Raw genomic sequence first — 13,334 nt, 5'->3', positions numbered from 1 at the left:
TCGGCAGGTTGAGTAACCTCCATCTTTGCTACATAACTAGATTTAACCATAAATTGTGACACTTGGCATATCAGGTACATTTTCAAGCGCTGTACAAGTGTACATGCTGTAATGTCCAACAATTTCAGAGACTTAAAGTACCTCAAGGCCCTGAATCTATATCTTCCTCACAATTGCAACTTTATCCATTTTGTAACCTCTGCAGCTTTGCAAGGCTTGGTAGTTTTTCAATTTCTTTGCACCAAGAAATGTTCAGCAGCTCCAGTGATTCCGTCTCTTCAACCCTTCAATCTCACGGAGGCTTCTGCAACTTTCAAGATACAAGAGCTTCAGCTTTTCATCGAGAAGAATACGAACTTTACTATTCCCCAATCTCTGCTCAAGCTCTTTGATCCCCTCATTGACACTTGCATAAACAGAGTGATCACCATTAAGGATGTTAGAGACCAGTAAACTCTGCAAATATTCGAGACCCTTGTGTCACAGCAATGGCTCTCAGATGTCTTTGACAAAGATATGGTACTCAAATTGTTCAAGAAGTTGGTTATACACGACCTTGGCAAAAGTAGTCTTACCTCGTGGTTGTAGAGGCAATAGCAGTATAGCTAGTGGTGGTGGTTAAAGCAGTGATAAACCACGGTGATGTGATGTGCAAATGTGTCTCGAATTTTGGATTACTAATTGGTGGAATACTAGGCAATCCGAAACTTTTTTTAACCAATATTCAAGAAAAGAGTATTTTAGAAAAATTCATAGAATTGGAAGAACTCTTACTCTTGGACAAAATGATAAAAGAATACCCGAAAATACATCTACAAACACTTCGAATAAAAATCCACAAAGAAACATGCAATTGATCAAGATGCACAATGAGGATCATACTTTATAAGAGTGACATGTCATAGTATTGATTATAATCTACAATAAAGATGATCTCCTTTCCAGATACATACTAGCAAACGAAGCATGCAGTCACAAGGCCAGAAAATAGAAATCCACAACATAGCAATTCACGCAAACTCAGGAGTTAACAAGTTACCCATCAGCCATGTTCTTCGGTTCCTGTCGTTTCAATGCTCCATCCCCATTAAGAGCATCCCTCCATCCTTGAATGGTCAATGGGTGTAGTGCTTCTTGTACCGACAGAAGGCTTTTTGAGTGCCGAAACTCAAGGGGCGTAACAGAAGATTAAAAAGGTCAAATGTTTCCTTCACGGTGCTTCCTCACTGTCTTTAAAGGTCCTGACATCGGCATCTATAAGGCTATCATAGAGAAATTTAGTGAAACCCTTGTCAGTATCTGATAACCTAAAAGCTCAAGAAAACCTCATAATCATATCCCGGTATAGCAGCGACAGACAAATTGCTATTTACTTGGACAAACGAGACAAGCAAGTAGCTATTGACTTGGGGAACATTGTTACAAACATATTGTGCGCTTCTTTTCTTGCAGAAGTCGGTCAAGAAATAAATGAAGAAGACGGACCGAGATGACCATCGCAATACAGGCAATCCACGTTGACCAAGAAAACAAGAAGTTGCAGCCGAAGTTCACAGCTTTAAAGTCAATTTGCAATAGATTTAGACCCAGCGGCCGAAATGGCAAGTTACAGAGTGGAAGTACAACTGAAGATGACAGCGTCAAGGAGATGGAGATCTTCTTTCCCTGGTTCTATTATGCTTTACTTTCGATGTCAGAACGGCGAAGCTGAGGTAAAATGCTTTACTTTTTTTTTGTTCTTGTTCTTGAAAAATGCTTTACTTCAGTTGCAAGAGTAAAGCAGAGAAAAGACAAATCAACCGAACTCAAGTTGCCATGATAATTCTGTAAAAACACGTACAATTAATTGTTCAAAAGGACATAGTGCACCAACAGTCACTACTCCCTACTTTACTCTTCCCATCCTAGAAAAGAAGAAAGAAACTGCGAAGCGAATAAACACTTACCCCCGATAAAACTATAACTCCCAGACAAATTCACTTGCTCTCACCCAAAACCATCAATCTCTTCAAACTAGGAAAAAACCGTCGACCCGTTCTAGAAAGATGGCTTATTTTCTCGCTGCAGATTCTCTTCGACCATCTCCATGACGGACCTCACGGACAGAGGATGGAAATCGACACTCCAATTCAACACGAACTCCTTCGCCAAATCCCTCCTCTGGCCATCCTCCATCCTCTCCCACTTCTTCTGCAACTCGTCCTCCCTCAGCAACAAGTAGCCGCAGAGCTCGGAGAAAAGAGGGCCCTGCTCTGGCTCAAGGCCTCATCGTCTTCTGGGCATGCACTTCGCGACCCCTTGGGCCAAAGCAGGCGCGACCTCAGCATGCTTCTTGCTGAGCGGCTGGATTCTGGAGGAGCCACTCGGCGAGTGTCAAGGGGCATCGGCCCCTGACAACATAGGCTTTTACGATTTAAATTCATATTTTTTATTTAGTAGTTTGAGTTTGGATTGATGAATAGTTATTATTATATATATATATATATATTATGTAACGAGAGGTGTGATATACTGATTATAGTAGAATATTTGGACATAACCTATTCAAGGTGAATCGGCATAAAATATTGCGTCTCAATTTCTCTTTCTCGCTTTTGCACTTTACTTTGTTGTGATTATACGTCGAATCTTAATACTTGCATGGTATGAAGACGACAAGAGATTTGTGGGTATTAAAACAAATGGGGGTAAAGGCGGGATTTTGGGGGTCGTGACAGGGAAGAGGGAGAATTCTGAAGGCCATTGGATTTGGAGGTCGACTGCTTCGGAGAGAACGAGAATTTGAATAGAGGAGATGGTTGGGAAGGAGGATTTGCGGAAGGGAAAATAGACGGATTGCGGTTCCTAGCAAAAATTTCAAATCCGACCTTCTTTCGATCAAGGGATATGTTTAAAACCCTAAAATTTGTTATGAAAAGTATAATTAAGTACTAAAACTTTTAAAAAGTTCAATCCAATCTTAAAACTTGTCAAATTGGTGTAGTCGGAACTTTCCATTTGTTAACACATAAATTTTGACTAGCCTTTTTAGTTATTAATTTTTGTATAAAAAATAAGGACTAACCTTAGTCCTTACCAAAAACAATTAATTTATTTTTCATGCATTTTAATATAGTTTGCATTTAATGTAAACCGATGGCAAGCGGACTTACCGAGTGAATGTTTTTAAATTATCCTGCAATTCCTCCATGGTGACCAAAGTTAGAGGAAGAACGAAAAAGGAGAAAGGGAAAAAGAGAGTTCTCTCTCTCGGGAATCACTAAGGGCCTATTTGATAACATTCTATTCCAAAAAAGTGATTCTGATTAGAATCAATTTTTTTGATTTTGTTCCCTAGATGAGTTTTAGAGAATCATAACGTATTTGGTAGCTACATAAAATTTCTGTTCCTAGACCAGAAACGCATTTAGTAACTGCACAAAATTTGTGTTACGGGAATTTATTTGTCTTCACAATTTGTCATTTAAATCAAATAATTACATAATCACATTTCATGACTTTTCTCAGACTCCACGATTGCGATTCTCTTATACCATAACATCTTTTTCGCTAAAATAGGGATGCTTCAGATTTGTTTCTTGGAAGGATAATACGCTAAAATTGTTATTTTTCCATACTTCTCTTGAGACTATGCATAAGACAAGGATAAAAGAGGTGACTCTGATTATCTTTTATTGCTCGAAACGAATAAATTACATCTCTACAACATAGGTGGCTCAGTTTTATCTTTGGTTACCATGCGAATGGTTGTTGATGCAATATGATACTCCGACAATAAATCAGGTAGGGCTTAGGAAAAATCAAAAGGCAAAATCATCAAAAATAAGATTGGCCAATTGAATGGACCCATTTCCTACTTTTTGAGATTTTTTGAGAATTTTTAGGATTTTTCCGAACGATTTGCCCATGAGGGGCAAAATCATCATTTGGGAGAAATCGAAAGGCAAAATCGTCAAAAATAGGATTTTCCATTTGAAATGACCAATTTCCTAATTTTTGAGATTTGTTGAGATTTTTTCTGATTTTTTTCAAATTTTTAGAATTTTTATGAATTTTCCATTTTTTGGATTTTTTAAATCATTTTCTGGTTTTTTATTCTTTATTAATTTCTGAAATTTTTATTTAAAAAAATTATAAAGACCGGTTCGAGTTGACCCGGCTTATGCCTCTCGGGCGCCTAACAAAAGTGAGAGATGATAATCGTTGCCTTTTTTATTTTGAAAAGTGTTCTTTTTTTGGAGAAAAAACTTTTTTTTGTTTTTTATTTTTGGTCCAAAAGTGTTCATGGGAGCATAATCAGAATCAGAATTATTTGTGCTACCAAATATATTTATAATTCTTTTTTTTTTATTTCGAGAAACAGAATCAGAGGAACGTTACCAAGCCCTAAAACACCCTCTCTCTCTCTCTCTCTCTCTCTCATTGTCTCCATACTCATTACTCACCCAAAGAAGAAAAAATGGTCTGCACGCACAAAGAAGAGTCAAAAGGTGCAAAGAAAGAAAAAGATCGACGATTCCAGACTAGCCCAGCAGTTCAAGTGATCTCCACAAATCCACTAAGCTTTATCTGGGAAACACCCGAACCAGTCCAGCGAGAAGCCAAGCACCATCGGCGATCCTTTGCTCGTGTCTCGTGTCGGCCACCACCCGTTGCAAGACCAACCCATGAAAGTGCATCACTCGACAGTTTGGGAATCAATTCCAGCACCATCGGTGGGGGACCCAGCCATCAACAGCCCACTCTTGCTCAGTTTCGCCCATATCATCGTGTTTGACTCTATTTTTGTAGGTCTCCTGGCAAGTGATTGACTGTCGAATAGAGATACTCCGTTGCCTTAAGTATCCCGACGAATTTCCAGCAACATCCCTTGGTTTACGGTACAAAATCACCGGCGCGAGTCTATTGCTCGACCAGGGCTACATGCCATCTTGAAGTCAGCCATCAGTCATCATCGTCGGCCAACGGCCCAAATCAAACCAAGCACGCGGTCTCCGTACCATCCAGCCACTATCCTTATTGCCCCATTATACTATGACGCGAGCAAAGACACGCTTGAGCTCTTCATCTGTTTATTCACGATTATTGCTCATTCAATTTGCAGGTTTACATTCTCAAGTTGTCCTCCCAAACCTTATTACCGGAAAGGAGTGGGCAACAAGAAAACGCTTGAAAAGAGAAAGGAGAATATTAATTTCTCTTGTGCCACTCAAGTGCTTTTGGCGAACTTTCTCCCAATAGTTAAACACTTTGGCTGCGTTTGGTCGTCAGATTTCTAGTTGGAATAGAACTGGATAGGATAGGATAAGAAATCATGGGATATCGCTATAGCCTTTCTTTTATTTGGTGAACTACGGATTTGAAGTCGGATATTGTGATATCTTATCCTATTCATTATTTGGTGGAAATTGGATATCACTTTAAATGACAAATATTGCACCCATGAAATAATAATTTTTTTTTCTATTTTCAAAGCTACAATTCCTTTTGTCGATATGTTTACGAAAGCAATAATCTTTTTCCTGTGTTCAAACTTATGCAAAAATTAATAATAAGCCGAAATAAGATTCTTACTCTTCAAACAATTGATTAATGGGTTCTGCTACTATGGTGCAATCACAAGTTCATAATCCCTGAAACCTTCACTATTCAAAAACTCACATCCGTCTAAAAATTTAGTTCCCAAGACCTAAGGCAACAACAAGCAACACCGACTCTCCTGTTGTCAAGCTCCAAACTTCACCGAATACCATAGAAACTATAAATTAAGCTCCAAATTTCACAAGAAATAGAACATTCATAAAAAAAAAAAAATCAATATTTCCCATCTATCATCTCTTGGAGAAGCTGTTTTACAAATATCTTCCTGTCTTCCCCTTGAAATCCAGAAATAGATGAATATTCTCAGGATCCTTCATAATTTGTCTTCATACTTTTATTCTATCCATTGTATCTAGAGACATTTGAAGAAGCTCCTCATGGATTCTTCTCTTATCATTATCCAAATCTTTAGCATGTCCGATGAGACCATCAAGCAACTCCATCCTCTCGTTAGATTTTTCCAAGAAGGAGCCAAAAGTACTAGCAATCTCAACTAACCCAGCAGCCCATTTATCACTTGCTTTTGCCATTTTTCTCCTTGAAGTATAAGAATTTTGTGTGCTTGAGAAGATGAAAGAAACGGAGAATTTTGACTTGCAACATTAATTGTCTCGTCATAATGATTCCCACCTTCTTCATGATCCACAGCCACATGAGCTTTTGAAGGGTCTTCACTAAGATTTCCTGTCGCACGGTCTTTTCCAAATATTGTTGCTAGTCAGTCATATTGAGGGAAGGACTTCCCCCTCAAAGAAGAAGCACCTGGGTAGATCCACAAAGAAAAATAATTTTTGTTAAAAAAGATATATGTAGTACAGAAATAAATGAGAAGAAGTGACACAAACCTTGCAATACTTTTGCCAACTATCCTCCGAATGAATATCAACATAATGCTTCTCGTGATCCCACCCAAAGCCACTTTGATTCTTCAAGTTATATATTTGATTGTACAACTTTTTCAAGTTTTTCATCTTTGACTCTATGTGAGGATTGCCCCTGATGCCAGAACAAGGGAACTTTTCTTCAAACCACTTCTCTAATGTAATCATATAACCACTCTTGAAGCCGTTATTAGCTTTCACTCCTTGCGCAACTAGTTCTTCAAGACAATCTAAAAGCGTGTTTTCTTCATATATTGTCCATACACATTGGTCTCTCTTTGTTCCCCTTCCTTGAGTTTGACTAAAAACGTTGCCTTCCATTCCTAAACATAGACCAGCCTTGGTAATTATTGTTTGAACAACTATTGCATCTGGTACTATCACCTTTCTCTAGAATTTCTTCTGGCGAGTATATAAACTACTAATAGGAACTCTTGGTGGGACAGTAGATATCAAATATCATTTTTTTTCAATGGCAACTTGATGATTGAATGCAAACACTAGCTGGTTATGCTTTTGCAGAAATAAACTGCAAAGTTCAACTTCCATTGAGAAGTCCTAAATCAGATGAGTTAACCTGGAATAGAAGCCACCTAAAATGCAATAGATTTGTTCTGGTTTGAGGCTCAACATTGTTACACATTCAGTAACAATGATGAGAATTAGGAAAACAAGACGCATAATCTATACACATAGTACATCTGTAAACCACAGTAGAGCTAAATCAGATATAGAATTATCATTAACTTCATTGGTACTTAAGAAGTACCTCAGATTGCTCTGCTTGACAGTCCATACCGGGGAAAAAGTCCCCAATAATGGATTAATGAAGCCAGAAAACGACGACGACAGAAATGATAGGGCAATAATCCATAAGAAGTAGAACAAGGAACATACATACTTTTATTTTCTTTGCTAGAACAATTAGAAAAAGCACATTGAGAACAAAGTAAACCAAAGCACCAAGGAAAAAGAACTCTCATCGACATTCATCAAATAGGTTACGTGTGTAGCAGGATTCAATCCTAGCAAAACACACACTTAACGTTACCTTTTCGTTTTCCTAAAAAAGAACAACTTGAAGCTAACAAGCCAATCAACTCCCGAACAGAGCAAAGGGGAAGGGGAAAAAACAAATGCTATCGAACAATTTTAGGATGCGACCTCTAGAGGAGATAATGCAAGGAGCATCAATGCATCGAAAACGTAGGAGCACACATAACCCTGTTTCTTTTTTTTTTCTAGATGATCACCTCATATCTCGCGAAAACTTGTTCGATTACCTCCAACACTCTATCCTTCATTCGTTTCTTGTCTAGACGAGCAAATGCAAATAGAAGAGAAATATGCACGAAGGAAAGAGATCAGAAAGCATGCAAGAGCTTATTTCACACGCTCATACAACAACGCTCTCTTTATCTGTCCAAAAGAAACAAAACACGCAATTCCTCAGATTATTTTTTTCAAACAGAGTTGTGTATGAGATTCGATCTTACCAGGTTAATGAGCGAATCCGAGGCTACGAATGGCGAGTGTTTTGGAAATTGAAGACACAAGCTGGAACGGCGAAATTCTGTAGATTGAAGCTCGAACTCGCCAAAGATGGAGCTTGAATCGTCATATTAGACCGGAGGACGTGAGATGAGAGACGACCTTGGACTGTTTTCGTCAACGAAACAAAGTGACGTGAGAGCCCCGAAGGAAATGAAGGAGTCTCATTCAGGAGAGGGTAGGGTTTTATATTTTGGATAAAAGAAATTCTATTTGGATCTATCCCACTCCCTTCCTAGAATTTTTTTTATCCGTGCTATATCCCCTCTATATCCTACTGTATCCTATCCTAGATGGCCACCAAACACGGGATAGGATATAACATATCATATTCTAGTTTTTATCTAGACTGCCAAACACAGCCTTTGATGTTGATCCGAGTGAGTTCCCAAAATCCTACCACAACCACTTGCTGCCTTGTTTTCCCTCGAATTCACTCGGTTTTGCGGAATTGGTTTAGATATTACTGAGACGGCTTGTGGTCGTGAGCTTGTCGAGTCACTAAAGCAACATGACCTTGAAGCCCACCGAAAGTCACAAGAGCTTATCGTCGACCGCACCTGTCGCTAGCCCCCACGAGTCCCCCTCACCACCGGAGCCAATCCCGATCCGCAAGTCTGCCGATCCAACCCCAATTCAAAACGGGAAATAATTCAGCGAATATTCAAGATTGGTAAAATCTTATTTAATTTTGATTTCCTGGTATTATTGCCTATTTTTGAATCAATCATATCTTCAAGCATATTTTTCATTCGATCAAAAAAACGGATTCAAATTAGGGATTTATTTTCCTCCCGACAACTTGGAAATTCGGATTAACCTCGACTCTGACATTTGTCTCGATGGCGCGGGAATCGAGATATCTAATCTATAACTACTAGATTTGATTCCTCGAACCAATTTGCTACCAAATTTGAATTGGAAAGTATTTTCAAAGTCATGCATATCTTTAATTGCATATTCGATTGATTGTTTGCTTATTTGAAAATTAAAAAAAAAAAGATTTAGAAAGGTAAGGTTTATTAGAAATCTTATCTTTAAAATTCAATTTGCTTAGTGAGATAAGATTTTCTCATAGGATAGACATTCATCTAGGAAGATATGATTTGTTAGGAATCGTGTCTAATAGGATAGGCGCATTTAAATAAATCTGCATATTAGATATAGTTTGCGTCTCAATTTAGGTCGATAATTGCATCTTAAAACGCTTAGACTTAGGATGAAAGATCTGCTACATAATTCAAGGTTTTAATTCATATTTTTTTCCTAGACATTTGGGACAATCTTTATTTATGATAGTTTTAACTTCACAAATAATGAAATCCGAAAATTCATTCAAAATACCAAAAAATGTCTCACTCATATAGGTCGCATTTAGTTTGGAACGTTCAATTAATTCATGTGGATTGAGTATTTTATTTTATATGCAGTCATATAGGCTTAGTTGCATAACCGTCATGTCATTCCCATGCCGCATTGATTAGCAAAGTCATTCTGTTTTGCTATGTCATTAAAGTCTATCATATCATATAGTTCGTCATGCCAATTTGTCGTATTATTCATTGCATATCGCATTATTCATCATGTCATTAGCCTTGACACATTATTGATGCCATGTCGCATTCGCACATCATTTAGAATTATGTGGTTCGTTCATTTTAGGCTAACGGACTTAGTTTAGCCTTATCACATGCTATTTAGATTAAATTCATGTCGTTATTGCATAACATATGAATTAGAATTCATGTTACTTTGCACGTCATTAAGATTTGAAAATTAAAAAAAAAATTGTCACGCGTTCATGTCATATTAGGATAGTGGTCACTTATCATGTCATTAGAATAATTGTGTTCTTAGAATACAATTACAATCATGCATTGCATTCATTAAATAAAAAAAATCCAAAAATAATTATTCCTTTGAAACTTTAAATCATAATACTCAAAAGTCCCCAACTCAAATAATTTTCATGAAATTAGTACCGAAAGTGCATTCTTAGGAATATTAGTATAACCAAGTCCTCGAATTTAAAATATCTGGTCCTTAGAAATAAAGTATTTTTTTCAATACTTTATTTTGGTTTCTAATCAACTTACGAAGAATGATTAGTGGCGGCTCTAAAATTGAAAAATCATTTGCGCATTAATTACTTGAACCAAAGTTACGATTTTGATAGGACTTGGGAGGGTCCGAGCTAGGTTTGTTAATTTAATTAACTTAATAATCCATTAATCTGAAATTTCTAATTTTAGGTCGTAACACGGTTAACTTCGTCCAATTTAACTAATGGAAAATACTGATTGGCTTTTTTTAATATTTGTTCTCTCCTACATGGCAATGATGTTGCTAAAATGACGTCATTTTGGTCAAAATTTGATTTTTAATATAACTTTTATTTAAAAAAAAAAAAAGAATTAGAACCAGCTAGGGCTCCCACCGCCGCTGGGAAGAGGAGCTCCTCCACTTGGACTTGCAGATGGCGACGTTGAAGCCTGCACTTTGGAGGCCAACAAAAAACTTGTGTCACCAAGCAGCTCTGGCAATCGGCGACGGCCGTCGACGAACAACAGCCACATGGGATCCCCGCCGTCCGTACCTCCTTCAAAGCCTCAGTCGTCGCATTCCTTTCTCATCCCCATCCAGGTGCTCCGACACAACACACCCAGAAAAACACATATTTAGAAATCAATTGAACACGAGAAATGTCGATCGAGTTATTACTTTGATCGCTACCGAGAATTGTAAAAATAACAATGACCTGTAAAAGTTGGTGCTGGGTCTCCCAAAATTTCTTGCTCTCTTCCCCATTGCTGCGAGAGTCCTCTCTCTTTCCATCGTCTTCCAAAACCTCCATTTTTCGACTCTCCTCAAAGCTGAAGCTCCCCCTCGGTCTCTCGCCGCCGTCCTCGAGGAACTTGTCTATATTTGATAGGCTCGCCACCGGCTGCTTCGGGATCTCGAAGTCCCGATCCTCCCACGTCAAAGGCAAGAACATGTTGCTCCTCACCCATCACTGGTGCTGGTCGGCCGCCATTGGAAGGCGGTGGGAACGGACTCGAAACAGACACGCGAACGGACCCAGAACCCATCATGAGATTCGGCCAAGGCATGTGGTTACTGCTCGAAAATTACAAGGCCCCAAGGGCCTATTCTCAAGCTTAATTCCTCCCATTAAATTCCAATTGGGCAAACAAGCCTGAAAGGGGAAGAGAGAGTTCGGCCAGCCCATGCACTCGGCTTGGCCGAATTCCACATAGAGCAAAAAGGCTCAATTTGACGCGATTTGGCCCTTCAGAAACTTTACTGAGACAATATTTCGATCCCGGATAAATTTTGGGAATATTGAAAATTTGAGGCCCTTTTTTTTTTGGTCGAAAAATTTGAGGCCCTTGAACTAAACAACATTGTCCATATAACAACGTTATGCCTCAAGATTTTAGGTCGGATTTTCAGAATACATGAGAAAAATTTGAGGCCCTTTACCAGCGTGCCTTGAAGTTGCTACTTTCCCCTAACGAGCCCCCCTGTTGTGCCAGTGATTCCCGCTAGCCACTGTTATCTGCGAGCGCCCGAGAACCCCGACAGTTCTCCTTGATCGCCGCCGCTGCTTTGCAGCTACCGCTGCTCTATTGATCCCCCAAGCCGCCGCTGCTGTTTCCCGATGAGATCCCCGTCGTGCCCGTGAGCCGACGTTGCCACTGCAAATCCCTTATTTTGTCAATCGTTGCCCCACTTCGTGATGACCAACAGCGCCTTGATGTTTTCTGTTTCTGCAAATCACCGTTACGAGCTTTTGTCGCTAGTCCGACCACCGCAGCCATTGAGTCCCTTCCCTTATCGTTGTCCCTACTGCCGAGAACTGCAAGCTGCCGCTGTTGCTATTGTCGCAAGGAGCCGTGTCCATCACCACCACCTCCGCCACCGCCTGTCGTCCGCAAGATAGTTGCGTAGCCGAGTCCCTTACCGTCCTAGTCGTGATCCGTGAGCCGACACTGATTGTCCAACTGAGGTCCTGAGTCGATACCGAGGTCGAATTTTGGAAAGATAATCTTCAGATAAGGTAAAAATTTTAATCTTGATTAAATTGGATATTTGGTTGCTTAATTTGAATTAAATCGTTATCTAATTAGATTTTCTGAGTTGTAGGGATATAGGAATCTTTCCTAATTCGCAACCGCACATGTGAAATTAATTCTATTTACAAGGCCTTAGATAGAATTAATTACATAGCAGGATATTTTGAATTCGATATGTTGATTTATAAGGTGTTAGATCAATAATCAATTCGCAGACTAAAGTGAAATATTCAAGTTGATTTACTTTCCATATTTGAACTTATTTGATTGCGAATCATTATCTTTTCCATATTAGATTGCATGTTTAAAATTTTATAAGATATTGTATGTACATAATTTTTGCACATTGAATAGATTTCATATCACATAGATAATTTGAATGTTTAATTGAATTCTAGAATAGTTTAGATTAGCTTGCATTCTTAGATAGAATATGCATATATAGGTAGATTTCCATGCTCAAAATAGTTTATCTTTAATAGTTTATGGTTTAGGTCAATTTAATCGCTAGACTACGCTAGATGACTATTATTTTGGCATATTTTAATTAGGGTCATTATTAATTCTGAAAATTATAAAAGAGTTACATCCATGCCCTGTCATCATGCCATACATGTCGCCTTTGCCATGTAATTTAGAGTTGCATGTTTAGCTTAATAAATTCATCATGTAGATTGCATGTTAGAACTAGTTTGATATAATTATTGTTATTAGTCATGTAGTAGAGTTTAGTTTAATGCATTCCTAGGATAGTTTGCATTTATTCGTGTAATTGCATTTATATTAGAATTCACACTTTGCATATGGATTAGATCTCACAAAAAGTAAAAACCAAAAAGAGAAAATAAATTGCTTGGCGCATGATCCTAAGTCTAGCTTAGTAATCAATTAGCCTAAAATTTAGTGTTGCGAGCACACGGCAAAAAGCCCGTCAAACCTAGGTTTGATACTAATTGTTGCAAGCGCGCAGCCGAAAGTCCGATACATTTCGCGTGGAGACATACCAAGAGGAAGCCCAAGTCCGAGCCCGTCAACATATCCAGTTGGACCCACCTTCATTCAAAAGTTTACTCCAATGAGTTATAGGGCAACTAGGATATAGTGATTGCTCAATAGCACAACCAATTCTCCAATGTGAGATTTTTTTAACACAACTCACACGTGTATCTTAATAATCTCCCCATCACGTATGAGCTCAACGTTAGGTATGCTCTTCCTTAATTTA

General features: G+C 38.5%; 1 protein-coding gene across 1 annotated transcript in view; it reads right to left on the bottom strand.

Annotated features, from left to right (window-relative positions):
• Positions 1-1,244: 1,244 nt before the first annotated feature.
• The window catches only part of LOC115726607, a 78,991-nt gene continuing 66,901 nt past the window's right edge, over positions 1,245-13,334 (bottom strand). Inside the window, exon 2 of the mRNA XM_030656562.2 lies at positions 1,245-1,262. The gene's annotated coding sequence lies outside the window, so the exon portion shown is untranslated. The remainder of the gene's footprint in view (positions 1,263-13,334) is intronic.

This window comes from Rhodamnia argentea, chromosome 11, assembly GCF_020921035.1.
Source record: "Rhodamnia argentea isolate NSW1041297 chromosome 11, ASM2092103v1, whole genome shotgun sequence".
Classification (NCBI taxonomy): Eukaryota; Viridiplantae; Streptophyta; class Magnoliopsida; order Myrtales; family Myrtaceae; genus Rhodamnia; species Rhodamnia argentea.
The sequence above is the reverse complement of the archived record's forward strand: the minus strand, read 5'-3'. Positions and strand labels throughout refer to the sequence as shown.